Raw genomic sequence first — 8,365 nt, forward strand, 5'->3', positions numbered from 1 at the left:
CCCACCCCTTTAGTTTCTGGCGTCAGGTAGCAAGTTTAGACAAAAATGCAAAATGACAAATATACACTTTTTAAAAGTCTGGCATCAATAAAAATGTTTTGAATGATGTGGAACTGACATAAACTCTTAGGGGGCCAATTATGTTACGTTACTTCAACCCCGTCGACGGTACAGCCACTTACAATCTCAGTTACTAATTAGACACCAAAAATTTATGAAAGATTTATATTCATACTACATATCAATACTATTAAAAAATTTACATAAGTCATATTATCAAATGAGAAGACACGTTATCAAAGATCCATTATTATTATTGCGCTGAAATATTTATCGCTTTCATTGAAAAATCAACATGAAATGATAGACTGTGATTCTCTCATCACAAGGGATATAGAACGGATGATCCTCACCTTTAAATAAATGCTCATGTGTATATCTAGTATTGCCAATAGGACATCGTCGCAAAACGTGAATATCCGGGGAAGGATAGGTCTTCAGCAACCCATGCTTGCCGTAAAAGGCGACTATGCTTGACGTAAGAGGAGACTAACGGGATTGGGTGGTCAGACTCGCTGAGTTGGTGGGATGCTTGTCATCGTATCCCAATTGCGTGGATCGATTCTCATGATGTCCATCGCTAGATTGTCTGGTCCAGACAATATTATTTACAGGCCGCCGTCATATAGCTGGAATATTGCTGAGTGCGACGTTAAACAACAAACGAAGGAACGAGCGCAAAACGATCTCTTCACACCTGGACGGACAACCAAAGCGGGTGTGACCAATAGTTTGAGTAACATAATGAAATGTGTCCCTACCTTGGTGTCTTTTGCATTATATTTCTAATCACATGCTTATAATCGCTGTATTGAATTAGAAATGGTGTCACAGATTTGTTGAGTGGGAGGGTGATTTGGGTTTGACGCCACTTTGAAGAGTAGACAAATTATATCACGGCGTGTCAGCTAAATGTGGGAGGAAAGCCCGAAGTGATGCAGGTCTCAGACATTTACCACTTGGTGAAACCCCTGAGCACGGGTATGGTGCTGACAAATCTAGAAACATAATCGGGGCAAACCGGGATTCAAAAACACGGTGTAGGATTCTGGCGTACCAAAGGGACACAACTCTGCAAAGCGAATTTAGGCGCCTAAGGCGATTGGGCAACCCAATCCCCACGATTTCGTGAGTGCTGCTTTTGCTGCAGAACAACCATTTTGTTATCAGTGATTCCAAAATGACTGGGTAACCAACAAAAGACCGTGTCGCATTGGTCAGTAGCAAGACCGTTATATAATTCAACAATTTCAAGTAAAAGTGGATGTTTACAAAAGTTATTTTATTAGCCTGAACAGAGCGAATCTGAAAATATAAAACTGCTTGCATTTAGACGGGTTATTGATATATATTTAGAGCTGTTTAAACGTCATTTGCTTCGAATGCTTTGTGGGACACCCTGACCCTGGGCTCAACACTGTCGGACCATTACAGTCAGCTGTAATGCCCCGACAGTGTTGAGCCCACACGAACTTGACCAGTTATCAGGTAATATTATTGATGATGTGGTCCTGGATCCAGTGACAGTGGCGCTTACAACTGCGACATCATCTTTGGATCTATCTGTAAGTATAGATTGGCTTGATTGTACAATCTTCGTAACTGCTAATATTCTTGTCGATAAATTAGTTCATTTGTTTCTGATTGCATTAGTTTAGTTAATGTTGGATCCACGTCTGACTTTACCAACTGCCATGAGGAGAAGACAAAAGTCAAGCGGGGGCTACATTTTCCAAATTTTTAGCAACAGGAATATCAGATTGTATTCTTTACACTAGGTGGAATAAGGGATGATTTCCTGTTGTAGGACTCCTCATGAAGGGGGTTAAAAGCTCGTAATTTGAATAGGTAAAATGTAACTTATATAACAGATATTTACTGAAAAGATAATTGCATATGAAGCTTTAAGGCTCACCCTCCTCCACACACAAATAATTGATGATACTTCGATTTTTGCGGAAACCGCATTGAATCATAGTAATAAAATTGTTGGTTTCCAAGTACCAAACTAATTGATTATTTGTCATGTGTTCCATAGTCTTCCACAGCTAGTACGTGATATTGGCCTGTAATTAGAAGGACCTGTATGATCCCAACGCTGTTTAGGTATAGGAACGACAATAGCATATCGCCAACATGATGAGGAAGTGACCAGAAGTCCAAATATTATCCAGATATTTCATAATGTATCAGGTACATGTAGAAGGAGCTGATTATTACATAATTGTATTATCAGTCCATATAGCACAATCATGAATTTGACCAAAGCAGGTAAGTAACTAATGGAAAATAGTTCACTACAATCCTCACCATCACAAGAATTGAAATATATTGTATTTTTTTCTTGCTGCTCCTTAACCTTTTGAAAGTTTGGTACACACTTGGATGATAAGGAATGTATAGCTATTGTATCACCTAATTTATTCGCGTTCTCCATGGATCATATTCCAAACCTAAGATGGATGTTCCTGAATTAATTTTAGAAACACAGTTTTGCCAAGACTGTCGTTTATTTTGCTTAAATGTGCGCCGAGGCTTGGCATTTGAAATTTGAAATTAATCTTTCCCAGATCGCCGTCAAATATTGCGTAGTGCGGAGTTAAACAAGAACTCACTACTCAGTACATTTTGCTTTGTAATGATTCGTGAAAGCAATTAACCACTACAGTAAGATATAGATTTTAGTTTAGTTCTTATACATTTAGTGTGATATCGTACTGAATATTTCACTTAATTTAAAACATTGTCAATCTTATCAATTATACTACCGACAACAAATAAAGGAAGTATGGTTTGTACTATGGGCGTGAGTGAGATAGGCCGCTGTCAAGCAGGTTTCTTTGTTGTTTAACGCCGCCAAGTCAGCGAGCCTGACCACCCGATCCTGTTTGTCGCCTCATACAACAAGCATGGGTTGCTTGTAAAATCGGGGATATTTAGATGAGACCTGAGCGCGGCAGGCCCAAATCAAGGACATCGCAACAGGACCGTCTTATAAGATTAACTGCCCTAAGCAACTGATTAAATCTTCCCCAGAAATAAAGAGGGAGTTTCGTACCATGACGGATTTTAACAGTGCACCCAAATTTCTCACCTTTTGGTTATCAAAACAACTTCACCAAATCGTGAGGCAGCGGGATGCTCCTCTGTAGTGGCGACAGGCGAGCTGTAGCATTAACTGTTAAAAACATGCTCTATCAAGTCCCTCTGAAAACGACCTCCTTTCAATGTTGACATTAACTGCTCACCACCGGCACCAACGATTAATTTGGGCCATGCAACACCAGGGTCGGGCTGTGAGACACCATGACCATGATAACGGATGAGTCGAAGAATTGCCCAACATGGCTGACACACCCGATATTAACACCCCAATGTTTGGTCTTGTTCGACGGCATCCCGTTACAACAAGCATCGCCGGCAGAGTGACTATGCTTTATAATGTTTATAACACTGGGGTGCGGAACACACAGAAGTGAAATATGGTACAAATGAGTGAAGTGGGCAGCAATTTCAAGAACTTACCATTATAAAAGTCCACGGTTTAGCAAACACCAGTTTCCACCTGGATCTTATTCGGCTACTTGTACTTACATTTCCAAACTATTGTGAGGACAGCTGTTGTTTCACAGTCTATGATTGATGGACTTGACGGCAGTACCCAAACATGGTTCTTGATTAGAAAGGTTTGATTAATAGATCAGAACTCGTTGTCCACAGAGATATAATTGCAAACTGCTATAGCTAGCGTTCCTTCTGTGGAAAAGATTAACTCTACTGGATGCTGAAATACTGAAATACTTCTTTGTCAGAATTCTCGTTAGTAACGGAACAATCAATGTCCTAAAATAGAACTGCTTGTATCAGAAAAATTTGATATTGAAATGTTCACTTCAGGAAAGAAACTGATTAGTTAATGCAATTTTCATCAAATACCAAGCGAAACATATATTTGCTCTCCTGAGATGGTATGCAAATCCACGTCATTCAAAGTATTGTTTTTATCTACCACTGTTTTAGCAGAATATTTGTTTGCTTTAATCTGTGGCTGAACTTGTCAACAATCGCTTGTAACTAATGGGATGGTGTAAATCCTGCTGGGGAACCTGCAACTAATGGGATGGTGTAAATCCTGCTGTGGAACCTGCAACTAATGGGATGGTGTAAATCCTGCTGGGGAACCTGCAACTAATGGGATGGTGTAAATCCTGCTGTGGAACCTGCAACTAATGGGATGGTGTAAATCCTGCTGGGGAACCTGCAACTAATGGGATGGTGTAAATCCTGCTGTGGAACCTGCAACTAATGGGATAGTGTAAATCATGCTGGGGACCCTGCAACTAATGCGATTGTGTAAATCCTGCTTGTAAATAAACGTTTGAACTTTCCCTGTATATATACATAATTTAAGGGTAATGCTATTTTACAGGGTATTATCATTTGCAGAAGCCCGAGGTCTTCCATTAACTGCCCGACGGAGGAGGGCAGTTGAAAAGACCGCAAATGATAATACCCTGAAAAATAGCGTCACCGTTATTATAACTGAAATGGATGGAATTTGTTATCAAATAAAAAGAAACAACAATATCGGTTTTGAAACATTTACTGCAATCAACACGAATGTCACTGACCCACTTTTACAAATACGTCATAGAACAAACCAGATGACATCACTATTAAACGTGACGTCACCTAACGACGGGCGTGATAATTGCCCGTCGTCAGGCAATATGAGGGCATTATCAAGTTACAGTGGCCAGCCGATTTCTGATAACATGCGGGCGGTTTAATGATAATTCTATCCATTTTAGCTATAAACCCTGTTAGAAATGAACTACTCAATGATCTTCCCTTGTATGCATAATACACAAGTGGATTATGCCCATGATAACACATGGCTTGGGAAGCTGGTTATAGAGTGCTAGGTGATCAGTTCACTGAAAAGAAAACGATGGAGGAATGTAAAGGAAGCACCATGTTAAAATAATGCCCATAGACATATGAGACCCGTGAAGATCCGGGTAGAGAGTAGGTCTTCAGCAACCTGTGCTTGCCAGGAGAGGCGACTAACCTGATCGGATGGTCAGGCTCCATGACTGGATCGATGCATGTCATTGTATCCCAATTGCGTGGATCGATGCTCATGATGACAATCACTGGATTGTCTGATTATTTCCAGACCTCCGTCATATAGATGGGATATTGGTGCGTGCAGCGTTAAACACCAAATAAACAAACAAACAAAAAGCCACATGAACTGCAACTGCTTCTTGAGAGGGATATTGAGAGGAACTGAACTGTTCAAAACACCCTGCCTGATGATCAGGAAAAAGGACTTCAACGCCATGGTGACCTTCTGAGGTTCATTTTTCAACGTTGAATATTGAACTAGTTCATATTTCAACACATCCGAGTCATTTTTCAACAGCCGTTGCAAAATGACCCGACCCTTATGTTGAAAAAGTAGCCCCTGTTGAATATAGACCCGGGTACTTTTTCAATTTTGACGCGCATAAGCATTTAATGTTGACTTTTTGACCAGGTTATTCTTTTCAATGGTCAAATTATACCCAGGTTTATTCTGACAATCACACTCTCTATCTCTGCCAAGCTGCAAAACAATAAACACAGTTATTCATTAAACGTCGGCACACAGTTCTGCCAACAAATAGATTTTCACATTGCTGGCTGATTTTATTAACATTATTACAATGCCAGCCGAGAAAAATGTTATGTTTGTTAACTGCTGGTTAGATTATTTAGAGTAAAGAGAAACGCTTCCCGACAGAAGGCTGTTTACTCAACAATCATACAAGGGAGGCGACTCTGTGCTGTAGATATACCGCCACATCTCCCCTCTTTAAGATAAAACTGTTACCTTTAAATTTGATCATCATCAATGTTGGGAGATATAGGGCCAACACACATCATTTGAACATGAAGTAAACATCATCAAGAAATCATTCAAAATTATCAAAATTTAGAGTCTTTTGATCTTTGAAATATTGATACCTGAAATAAAAGAATGTTCGTATCCCAAATTGAAAGTGTCAACACAATATCACTGATGCATCTTCCAATGAAGCATTATGCTGAGTCACTGAACACTAACTCAAATAACAATGTTCAACACTAAAAACTATGAACTAAAAACTGAATTGATCACTGTCCTAACACTACACTGCTATTCTGGCACAAAGTCTTTGAGATATGCAGGAGTCTTTACGACTCTGCCACTTCTAGTCTTTGTCTGGACTTGGCACTCTGTTGAGGTAGGCTGTTGAGGTCTTGACAGTTCAGATCTTGATTGTTGAGGTCTTGACTGTTGTACAGGAACTGATGAATGTTTTGGTTCTGTTGGATGATGTTCAATTTGATCATGATGAACATATGGTTGAAAGTCAAGTGATTTAGGACTGCAAAGGCGTTTACAATTTGGCCTATACTGTGCACATTCTTCTGTTTCAACTTGGTATGGTCTGATACCAACTTTGTTTCTGACCGTAGCAGTGGTCCATTCCTTTCTTCCCCTAAAGGACTTGAGAACAACTGTATCACCAGCTTGTAGATCTGGTAGGGGCTTCACATGTTGATCATAGTATCTTCTTTGCTTAGTTTTTCTCTGACTAAGTTTCTTGGATACTGAGCAGTTTTAGGCACAAGCTGCTTGGATGACATACTAATCAAAGCACGTGTTCTTCTACTGAACAGGTGAACTTCCGATTTGTTCACAAGGAGTGTTCCTCCAATCAAGAAGAGCAAAATATGGATCTGTACCTGCTTTCTTTGACTTGATCATGAGTCTTTTAGCAATCTTCACTGAGTTTTCCGCTTTTCCATTCAAGTAAGGATAATCGGGAGAACTTGTTGAGTGCTTGAAGCCATAGTTATTTGAGAATTGAGCAAAGGCTTTGGAACCAAATGGACATCCATTGTCTAAAACAACTTCAGTTGGAATGCCATGCCGTGAGAAGTGTTGTTTGAGTAACTTGTTGACTGTTGAAACAGTTTTGTCGAACAGTCGATCCACTTCAAAGAAATCAGAATAATAATCTGTTGTGATGAGGTAATCTTTTCCCTCGAACTCAAACAAGTCTGTGCCAACTTTTTCCCATGGTAGCCTAGGTTGATCATGGTTGATCAAAGGTTCTCTCTGTTGATTGTCTTTATACACTGCGGGCGGTCGGGTAGTCTAGTGGTTAAAGTGTTCGCTCGTCACGCAGAAGACCCGGGTTCGATTCCCGACATGGGTACCAAGTGTGAAGCCCATTTGTGGTGTCCCCCACCATGATATTGCTGGAATATTGCTAAAAGCGGCGTAAAACCATACTCACTCACTCACATACACTGCACAGATGTCACACTTGCTAATGTATTCCGTGACATCCTTGCTCATGCTGGGCCAGAATACAGCTTCACGACCTCATCTCACGCAACCCTGTATTCCGATATGACTAGTATGTAGTTTAGTCATGATGTTCTGATGAACAGATTTCGGCACTACAACTCTGTCACCTTTGTAGACAACATCAACCTGGAAAGAGAGTTCATCTCCGTGGTTGTAGTATTGCTTCACATTTACTGGTACATTTGCCCTATTGTCTGGCCATCCATCTCTGATTTCTGGATCCTTAGATGATGCGCCGGCAATCTCATCAAATGCTGAACCATATTGATTGATTCAATATCGACTTCCGTTTCAGAACGTTCATAGATGGACGTGACTCTCTGATCATCATGACTTTGATGTTGAGATTTCTGTGGCAGATAGGCTCAACTCGGGGTATCTGCCAAGACCATCAGGGTACCCTTCTTGAGGAGTACCTCAAAGTCGTATCTCTGTAAGCATAGCATTGGAGTCGTTTAGGAGCACTGAGTAGACAATAGATACTTTTTATACAATCCAAGTCTTATCTCCCTCTCCTTCTCTATTCGATGTTTTATGTCGGTTATTTGATGTAATCGAATCAACAGTATCCATCTTTTCAGATGCTTCATCGAGCGCTGGATATAAACCCATAATGAATGTTATTATATCATATAATAGTCTTGAATTGGTCTTGTTTCAATGTTTTTTTACTTAGGGCGGTAATACTGTATCGTTGGGAACTATCAGCAACTCTTCTTGTACAAAGCCCCTGCCCGGTCCATCTTTAAGATAATAAAGAATAGGCTCTCCTTCTTTCATAACCAATCGACTAATGTTATATGTCTTAAGAGACCAAATCGGATCGGTTGCGCGACGTAGGCCTCCTTCGAGTTCACCGGGGCTGGTATAAATATCTTACGCTTACTCTATCCGGAA

This window comes from Haliotis cracherodii, unplaced genomic scaffold (assembly GCF_022045235.1).
Source record: "Haliotis cracherodii isolate W230 unplaced genomic scaffold, xgHalCrac1.p SCAF_1, whole genome shotgun sequence".
Classification (NCBI taxonomy): domain Eukaryota; kingdom Metazoa; phylum Mollusca; class Gastropoda; order Lepetellida; family Haliotidae; genus Haliotis; species Haliotis cracherodii.